Genomic DNA, 10,999 nt, shown 5'->3' with positions numbered 1-10,999 from the left:
AACATGAGTGGGTTTAGTGGAAAAGTTAGTGTGATATCTGAACTGCAATCTGTCCATGCTGGCTCATCCTTTGTGACTCATGCTTTCCAGTCCAAAATGAAGAGGCAGGCATTGCTCTTACATGCCAGGGACTGCACCAGAGATCAAAGTCTATTCTCCAAGAAGTACCCACCAAGGATATGAGGTGACCTAAGTTGGGTGCTTAGGCAGCAGAGTGAAGGACTTCATGGGAAGGTATTAAGGGATAAAGTTAGATGTGGTTGTGTAGAAGAAAAGCTCTAAGATTGTCTTTCCCAGTAAGGGAGGATAGGACCTGTCTTTACGCTCTCCAGATGGTTGATCTCATAATCCTTTGGTCAGGCCCAGCCTCCCTGGGGTAACAGCCCCCAAGGAGCCTATAGACTCCAATGTGAAAGAATTAATGGATAGGCAAAATCTTAACAGGTAGAGAAAGTAAGGACATTTCAAGATAGAAATCATGAATAATGGCAACAAAGTGGCAACACGTTGGGCGTTAGGCATGATGATGGGCACTCCTGTTTGTTGAAATATTTGTGAAAGGGAATTGAATGAGTTAAGCCTAGAAAGTTAATAGATTGCAGAGGGACTTGACTATCACAATAAAAAAAGTTTTGACTTTACTTGGTGATTAGTTGCCAACAGTTTACTATAGTTTAGTAGATCACTTTTGTGAGCTTCTGTGGTTTCAAAACAAAAAAGTGTATTTCCTAGTGTCTGACATTCTGGTGATGAGACCCTCTGAACTTAGCTAGGTTGGCTGTGGGACCACAGACACATTCATATCACTGGGTCTGTACTCAAAGCCCTTCAAAGATGTTGAAACTTACTAAAGTTTATACTTGCCCGGCAAAGATTTTTGAAACCAAGGTAACCTTCATGCCTCAATAAGGCTTCTGAGGTCAATGTCTGAAGTACATAAATTAAAACAACTGGCACAAACTGTGTTTCTCTAAGCCAAGAATTTTTAATTTGTGGTCTGGGAACTTATTTCTATTTTAATATAATTGGCTTCCTTCATAAGCCCATATATTTTATCTTATACATGTTAAAAAGACAATTGTGAAATGACTTCACCAAACTTACAAAGGGGGTGCATCTCACTCTCACACACACACACACACACACACACACACACAAACACACACACACAAACACATGCACGCATACATTTAGAACCCTTGTTATAAGTGCAGTAATGCTTAAAAAATACTTTGGACATTGATAACTCAAAAATAATGTGAACTTGTGTAACAAATAATCTGTCTTTGTTAATTCTCTTTCCTTTGGTTTCATGGTGTGAAAAATCAGGGTCTCTCAACCTGGGGGAAAAGGGGAACTTATTTCCAATCCTACATCTCTCAATTGTTAAAAGTCATCTTGGAAATAACCTCGTTATATATCAGTTACCTCTCTTACAGCTAAGACCAGAGACTGTGAAAATATCAACACAGCAGTAAATAGCATTTCTTTCCTTTCTAAACACCCTCTGCACTCTAAAGATATAAAAGAAGGAGGGGAAAAGCAGGCAAAATGGTCAGCCAATCTCAGAAGTCACTTGCTTCTGAGGTACTAAGTTCTTCCTCGACAGCATTCACATTACAAACCCAGGTGAGATTGATGAGGCAACCCCCCTGTCTTATTATAACTCCAGTGTCCAAGGATTCCAGAGTCACTTTCTGAAGAATGTGCTGCACTTGTTATGACTGGAGGGAAAGAACAAACCTTCAAGATGGACGGAGGCCCTGGATTTGCTTGAAATTCCTGGTCTGCTGCAAATGCAGGTTGTAAGCTGTCTCTTTAAAAAGTAGAAATTCATAAGACTAAGAACTTGATTATATATGTATACCATACATACACACATACTGACTATACATATATCCATATAAACACACACGTATTTATAATGTATATATTTATATATGTTTGTGTATATGTATCACATATAATTTATAATGTTTGTATGCTATATAATCTAATATACATATACAAACATGTATATATACATATGTATACATGTGTGTATCCATATTTAATATTATATATGTGTATATGTGAACATATGCTGGTATATATAATATATATATATATATATATATATATATATATATATGTATATATATATGCATGCATGTATGTATATCTATCATCTATCTATCCATCCATCCATCTATCTATTTACCTTCAATCTAAGATATGACTGCAACCCTCCCTGTGGGATACTCCTTGTGCAAAAATTCCTTGCATGGATGCAGATTGGGATGTCTCCCTTAACTATTAGAGTTACCTGGAGCACTGAGGCAAAGTGACTTGCCCATAGTCACATGGCTAGTAGGTGTAATATTAGGAACTTCAACCCAGTCCTTCCTGACTCTAAGGCTGACACTCTGAGAATCCTACCTCTACCCCTCACCCCACCATACACATATACACACACATACGCATGCACATACGAACACACACAAACACACGCTTAAAGGGGCCTCTCCCCCTCTTTCCCACCCACCCCTACCCCATCATCACAGGCAACAACTTTACTACTGGGCAACTATCACAGTTCAGTAATTTACAGAACATAATGTCTAATGAAACAAATGTCAGTTATATTTGGGATACATAAAATATAACATACCATATTTATAGGTTTTTTATGAACATGTCAGGACAGACAGAACTGGATGGTTATGTGCATACGTATGTGTGCGTGTTTTAAATAACTAAACTTGATTGTACTATAACTATATGCATTTGATGTAACTCACTACTTTTTCACCCAATTAAAATGAAATTTGAGAAGGCGTCAGAATATTTCACAGATCTCAGACTTTCAAAATGTTAAATTGATTTAAAAAGGAATGGCACAGTGATAAAGAAAGAGCAATTGTTTCCACTCTGAGGAATCACCTCACACCTATCAGATTAGCTAACATGACAGAAAAAGAATATGACATATGCTGGAGGGGATATTGAAAAAAAAAAAAAGAAAAGGTGCATTAATGTACTACTGGTAGAGTTGTGAACTGGCCCAACCATTCTGGAGAACAATTTGGAACTATATCCAAAGGACTATAAATTTGTGCATACCTTTTCATCTAGCAATACCAGTACTATGTCTATATCCCAAAGAGACTGAAGAAAAGGGAAAAGGACCCATTTTAAAAAAAAATAGACAGCAGCTCTTTTTGTAGCAGCAAAGAATTGGAAATTGAGGAGATGTCCATCAGCTGAGGAATGACTGAAAATTTGTGGCATATGATTTTGATGGAATACTATTGTTCTGTAGAAATGACAAACACTATGGTTTTGGGGAAGATCTATATGAATTGATGCAGAGTGAATTGGGCAGAACCAAGAGATCATTGTACACAGTAATAGCAATATTATAGGGATGATTAACTGGGAAAGTGTCAGCTACTTTGATCAATACTATGATCTAAGACAATTCCAAAAGACTTATGATGTAAAATGTTGTTTACCTTCAGAGACAGAGCTGATGAACTCTGAGTTCAAATTGAAATATATATATTCACTTTCTTATTTCTTCATGCTTTTTGTTGCAACACGAATATGGGAATGTGTTTTGCATGATTTGACATCTATAGTTGATATATAGCTTATCTTCTCAATGGGTGGAGGAAGGGTGGGAGGCAGGGAGAGAAGTTGAAACTCAGAATTAAAAAAAAACAATGTTAAAATTATATGTTCACGTATGTATTGTTATTTGTCTTGTGTTCTTGAAGAGGACCATGACATCAGAGAGGTGATGCCATGACATGCAAGTGAATTGGATTTAAGTGAAGGAGGGTTGTGCAAAGTCACCAGCCTTACTTTCTCCTCCAAAGCCATTTGGGTCCAATGGCAAGATATAGATCAGGATGACCAGAGATGGCCCTGGACCCAGTGGAAGGCCTTGGTCTTTTTAAGCTAAGGTCTTTAACAGGTCTCAGTTTCAGTGAAGCAAACTCATTCAGGGATTAAGGTTAGGTAAGAAGTGAGAAATTAGGCAGAGAATGATCTCTTTTATCTAGTTAAGAAAAAAAATAATCTGAGAGGGAAAGACCCTTAGAGTTTCTGGCCAAAACAGAAACATTTGTTATTTACATTCACTTTGAGCCAATCAGGACCCAAACAATGACCAAGTGGGGCTTGGACTAGGATCTATTGTTGGCCAATCAATGAGAGTCAGAGTGGTTTGGGTTTAAGGCATGGTTCTTAAGGAAAAAAATCTAGCCATACACCCCATTGTATATTGTGTGGTGTCAGAAATCAAAATTTACATTCCTTTGGGCAGAGCACGAGCAAGTAAGGGTATGACACCCTATGTGATCTGAGGGAAGGGAAAGAGAAGGAGGGAGGGAGGAGGAGGAGGGAGGGAGGGAGAGGAGAGAGGGAGAGAGAGAGAGAGAGAGAGAGAAAGTATGTTTCAGAGTTCGTTGATTGGACTGAAGTTTTGGGACCCACCCACTCCAGTGTCTTTAAATATTTATTAATCTTTAAAACTGAATTCTAATAAAGAGTGCTATTCAAATGATGGACAAAAATGATTCTTAGATGACCAAAACAATTTGTAAAGGAAAAACTATTAGTAACTCCCACCCTATCCATTATCTTAAGATGGAAGAATGACAAAAGACAACTTTTGATAGCCATCATTTAAAAATTTGTTTCCCCAAATACCTCTTGGAGTAATGAAGAAGGCAAAGTTGTAGCAAAGTCTGAAAATAGGTGAGCAATCCATAGTGGCCAGATGTTTGCAATTTCTGCTACTGGATAAAGCTGAAAGTGGCTGAACTAAAAAGTTCTGAGTTTCAATGGAATTAAAGCTGATGGGTGACTGGAATAAGTCCAGCAGTAATATGATGAGCCCCAGTGAATAGAAGACCACTGGACTGCCTAGAGGGGTGTAAAATGTCTCACATCAGAAGCAGATCAGGTCAAAGCTTCCGTACACATGATCAGTGGTAGGATTTGGCCAGTAAGTGGCTGCTGCATAAAAGCTGGAGGAGGAGATGTAACAAGAGGAAGAGGAAGAGAGAGGAGAAAAAAGAGGAGAAAGACAAGAATTCTTAAAAATAGGAATTTAGACGTTTGTAAATTTAGAACTTTTTTTAGATTAGTGTGGTTTCCTTTGTCAGTTAACACAAAAGGCAGAACTATAGCATTAGAATGTATTTCTTTAAAGGGGAAAAAAAAGACCTAATGAGGATGACATAAAGTGAAGGATTAAAGCTCGAGTGGGAAACCATTCAATCCAAAGTTTCTTGAAACTAAGACTCTTCTAATTATAGTCTTTTAATGCACAAAATTTTATGTGTTTTAAATGGTAAAATTACTTCAAGACAGGAATATAGAATATAGATATCATAGAAAAAGTTATCTATCTACTATGGGTCCATACTAACATACATTATTGGCTTGTCTTACTGATCATAGGATTATAAATTTGGAATCTGAAAGGACCCCTGAAGTTATGTAGTTGACCCCACTTCTTTATTTAAGAGTTGAGAAAATTGAGACTGAGACTGGTCAAGTGATTTAACAAAAGTCATACAAGTAGTAAGTTGCAGAGCCAGGAATTAAATCCAGGTCTTCTGACTGTAAATCCATCACTCTTTTTACTACACCACATTGAGTAAGGTAGACCTGAGTTCAAATCCAACTTCAGACAATTACTAGATGTGTGACTGGGCAAGTCACTTCACCTCTTTTTGCCTCTGTTTCTTCAACTATAAAATAGGGATAATAACAGCACTCACCCCCAAGAGTGTTATGAGGATCAAATTTATAATATACACAGTAAGCATCGTATAAATGCTTATTCCCTTCTCTTTCCTTTCCTTCTTTTCTCCTGCTAATTTAATCTTTCTGCATAATCTAGTCATTTCTCTCCTTAGCCAAAAACTTACTAGTGGCATTTTAGGGACAGACTCTCTACTTGACAAGAATTTTGGGAAAAAAAAAAAACTGGAAAGCAGTCTGGGGGGAAAAGCTTATTTAAATTAGCTTCTCATACCATGTACCAGAATAAGTTCTAAAAGAATATATAAGCTAAATATGAGCATTCACATCATAAAAAAATAAAATAAAATGGATGAATTGAGAGAAAAGGATTGACTTTTCATAAGAATGCCTAAGGGGGAGACTTCTTAACTATACAAGGGACAGAGAAGATTAGAAAGGGTAAATTAGGTCATTCAAACTACATGACATTGAGAAAAAAAATTCACAAACAAAATAAATGTTATATGATAAGATATAAAATGTATCAAATATTTTTAATAATGGTATAATATCAAAATTATGCACAGAATTAACATAAATATATAAGACCAAATATAATTCCCCAGTGGATATGTGGTAGAAAAGGATATAAAACATTCTCAAAGAATTGGAAACTATTAAGAACCATATAAAACATTACTTTGAATCACTAATAATATGGGACATTCAAATGAAAATAAATAACTCCAAGGTTTTGTACTATATTCAGAAAATTTACAAAGATGACAAAAGATGGAAATAGTCTACACTGGAAGGACTTTTGCAAGACAATCATGCTACTACATTATTGGTGAAGCGGTGAATTGATCCAAAAGTCCTGCAAAACAATTTGGAATTATGATAAAAAAGAATTAAAATGTCCATGTGCCATTATTTGGCCCAGAGATCACACAAATATACATATACTCTAAGTTTTCAAATATAGAAGGGTCCCATATTTCAAAATATAGGACTTTTTTGTGGAAGTAATCTCTTCAAAACAAAATGAGGGACCATTGACTGAGGAATGGCTAAATAAATTCTGGTACATGAATGTAAAGGATAGGGATTGAAGGGATACGGATTGAAAGGATAGGGTTTCATTGGTATAGGTATACAGGTTTCATTCCTGGATGAGGAAGCATGATTGACCAAACAGATCAACACCTGCTCTTTAACATGAACTATTGGAGAATTGCTAGAGGAGTGTGGACCTTCCTTTCCCCATGTCTATATGTCACTGAAAACCCTTCATAACCCAATTCTCTCCTACCTTTCCAGTCTTTTTTTCACCTTGGTCTCTGATACATATTCTTTGATCTAGTGATACTGGTCTCCTGGCTGTTCCATGAACACAACACTGTCAGCTCTGAATGTTTTCTCTGCTTGACTCCAGTGCCTTGAAAGTTCTCTCTCCTTCATGTCTATTGGTTTCTTTAGCTTTCTTTAAGTCCCAATTAAAACCTCTTCTTCTATAGAAAGCTTCCCCTAAACCCTTTTAATTCTAGTGCCTTCCCTCTGTTAATTCCTTTTTACCCTGCATATAGCTTTTTTTGTACACACACATTTTTCATATTGTCTTCATATTAGATTGTGAGCTTCTTGAGGGCAGGGACTGTCTTTTGCCTCTTTTTGTATCCCCAGTTCTTAGAACAATGCCTAGAACAGAGTAGGTCCTTAATAAATGTCAATTGATTGATAAATAATATTCATTTATTACCTTTCTTGGACTATATTGTATCATATATTGGGAAGACCCTTAATTTCTAAGTCTGCCTATAGAATTATGATCTATTATTAAAGTTTCTTTTAAAATCTAGCCAATCCATGAAGTCTTAATACCAATCTGCTTTTGGGCATCCCATATCAATTTGTTTTATATTTTTCTAAATTATTAATTATTGTTGTATACTACAGTTATGTGTATTGTACCTACTAGACTAAAAGTCCCATGACAGCAGTGATTTTATCTAATATAAACATTATTTCTCACTTAGTTCCTAATATGGTGCTCTATCTATGGAGTACATGTATTGAATGTTGAAGGGATGATTACAATTGAAAGGATGACCCTTTAAAGGGTCACACCTAGTTAATTTGGGAGACAGCTCAGACAGAAGTAGTAATGTTTCAAGATGACTTCATTTAAGAGGTCCTAAACACTTTTTTCTGGGAAGATCCAGAAGTGTTCTTCTAAACAAAAATTAAGGATTAATTTGGAACCTTGAGGAAACTCCCATTTTGTATTCACCTTAAAAATGATGTCTGGTAATTTCTTCCAGAGGTCATCCAAGGATTCTTCTTAAAATTATAAGGAATATCTTTCTATTGAAGTATGGGACTTAATGAAGAGGATCCCCCCAAAAAATGATGAAGAAGAAAGATGCAGTATGGAATATGAAACTTTATAGTCACCATTTTCTTTAAATTGGAGGTCCACAAACTACAGCTTTCAGGCCAACTACTGCCTGCCACCTGTTTTTATATGGCCCATGAGCTAAGAATGTTTTGTAAATTTTAAAATAAAGTGGTAAAAATAATTCTTAGCTCACAGGCCACACAAAAAAAGGTGGCAGACTGTATTTGGTCTATGGTACTAGTTTGCTGACACCTGCTCTAAATCATAGTAGCCACTTCCTTGTGGGAGACACTGTTAGGTACTTGACAAAGAATATTTGCAGATTTAAAGAAGTGACTGACAGACAGCTATAAACATTCTCATTAAGTATGCCAAAGAGCAATAGACTAGAAATCTAATTTTTGAGATCATTATGACCTCAGGCAAATCAATTGACCTCTCTAAACCTCCATTTCCTTATAAGAAGACACAATATCATCTTTCCTGACAACTCCACTGGTCTGGAGTAAGGATCAAATAATATGCGAGACATTGACAACGCTTTGAAATCCTGCAGCATGTTATATAAATTGGAGTGATTTTTTTTTATTCTTAACCACAAAGAGGAATACATGAAAAGCATTGTAAGTGTATTCCTGAGTTGGGAAACATGTATCTCTGGAGCTAAGCCTGCAAATGGGGGTGGGAATTCTGTACCTCACTTCCACACAGTCAGGAAAGACTTTTGCGGAGGAGGTGGAATTTCGTTTTTAGAAGGTCTCCAAATGGCGAAGGAAGAGGGGATTGGTGAAGTTGGATAGGGAAGGGAGGCTTTCCAAAAGTACATATAGCACAAGGGAAGGTGTGAAATCTGAAATAGAAACATGAGTTGAAGGCTGAAGTGCAGATAATGTAGAAAAGGGAGTCAAGGGGGACAGGGTGAAAAGTGTGATTTGCTACAAAGAGATAAGAGTAGCCTCTGCAGAATGGAAGAAACAGTCATGATGACATTAACAAGATTTAAGGCTTTGGAAGCAACATGAAAGAGTGACCTCAGAAAGGGTATATTGTAAACCTTTGGGAAGAAGTTTGATGTCTTCTGATTGGCAGGTATCCAGAGACTTTATTAAGTTTTAATTCCTGGCTTGGCTTTTGAGTGACTATGCTCCTGGGAATAGCTTTACCTTTCACGTGTCTTACTAATTAAATACAGGAAATGGAGAAAACATATTCTTATGCCTTCTCTTTTTGATATAAGTATCAGAAATAATAATGATATATTTTATTAGAAAAATAACAGATGCATCAGAGTATATTTGTAGAATTTGGGGCTTGTAGTATGGATGACTTTTAAGTTCTTACTGTGACATTTATTAGCTATGTGATCTAGGGTGAGTTACTAAGTCTCTAATTGTCCCATGCACCTTTCTGAGATTTAGATGCTAAATCATAGAGAGCTAGGGATCTGTAAGCTATCTGTAGTGGAGTTCCTACTTAGGCATTTTCTGAATTGAAGAAATCACCTTTTTTACATATTAGCAATAACAGCAATAATAATTAGTAGACATTATAATTGTGAGAAGCAGTATGGTAGTGGATAGAGGGCTGCACTCAGAGTCAGTTAAATTTGGATTTAATACATGTTTCTAATTTATGCTGGCTCTGTAAATCTTGGAAGTCACTTAACTTCTCAAAGTTCCAAGTACTTCTTTCAAAATATTGTAGTATAGCTTCTGATCTGATGGAGTGACCTCATTGGACATTATCTGCACAAATTTTCCCACTAGGCTGCACTAGTTTCTTTTTCCTCCACCTACTTTAAAGTTTCCCTTTATGAGTTATATTCCCCATTATAATGTAAGCTCTTTGTGGGAAGATGTCTTTCTTTCTGCTTATATTTATATTTCCAGAACTTATACTTATACTTTGTGCCTGGCACAAAGCACCTAAAAAATTATTATTGACTGACAAATGGAGTTAGAACTCTAGACCAAAATACCACCATCGTCACCATTGCAACTGTGATTGCTAATCATAATAATAATGATAATAATATACAATGTTATTAAAACATAGGGCTGATGACCCCAAGGTAGCTATAGAAAGTTTAACATTTCTTTGTCAGCAAGCAGGAAGAAGATTGATAGATGTCCTCAGAGCACTTAGTAAACAGGATTATTGAAATACCTTTGAAACAAATAGATCTCATTCACAAAGCAAGAGTCTAAGCTAAAAATAGGTATACATCATTGGGTTTGTCCATGGTAACTAAAAGCTGTTTATCACTGATAGGAGCCTATCAGATGACTGAGATATGAGCATGGCATTAAAAGGTACTCCATGAAAGACATCCATATGAATTCAAATGCCATGATGCCAAAAAGAGACGTGTCAAACAAATGGCTTAGTCGTTACAATTTTAAAAAATAGAAATGGAGAGATTTGTACAGTTATTAAAGTTAAGGATGTTGCCACAATTACAGACATGTTATCATTAAGAAGACTGGTATGGACTATTGGTGGAAATGTTGCATCACACAACAGTAGTTTGTAAGCATAACTAGTTACCTAGAAAGATGTTGTCAGGTGCCAGAATTATTCATCATAATTTTGTTATCCTTTATAAATGAAGAATTGAGAAATTCCTCTGCTACCAATATGAAAATCAAAATATCCTTAAGAATTCAACAAATTAACTGTTCTGGAACAAGAACATCATGAAAGACAGGATTGTTGGCCATACACATATAATACGATAAAAACACACAAATTTGGATATCATTTCTTTATTAAAAATACTTGGTGTTTTTTTTTCCTTTGTATCTTAGGGCATTTATTCCATTTATGAAAAAGTCTTTTCAAAATGAATTTATAAAAATATTT

This window comes from Phascolarctos cinereus, unplaced genomic scaffold (genome assembly GCF_003287225.1).
Source record: "Phascolarctos cinereus isolate Bilbo 61053 unplaced genomic scaffold, phaCin_HiC Scaffold_2;HRSCAF=192, whole genome shotgun sequence".
NCBI classification, from domain to species: Eukaryota; Metazoa; Chordata; class Mammalia; order Diprotodontia; family Phascolarctidae; genus Phascolarctos; species Phascolarctos cinereus.
Note: the sequence above shows the minus strand (reverse complement) of the source record.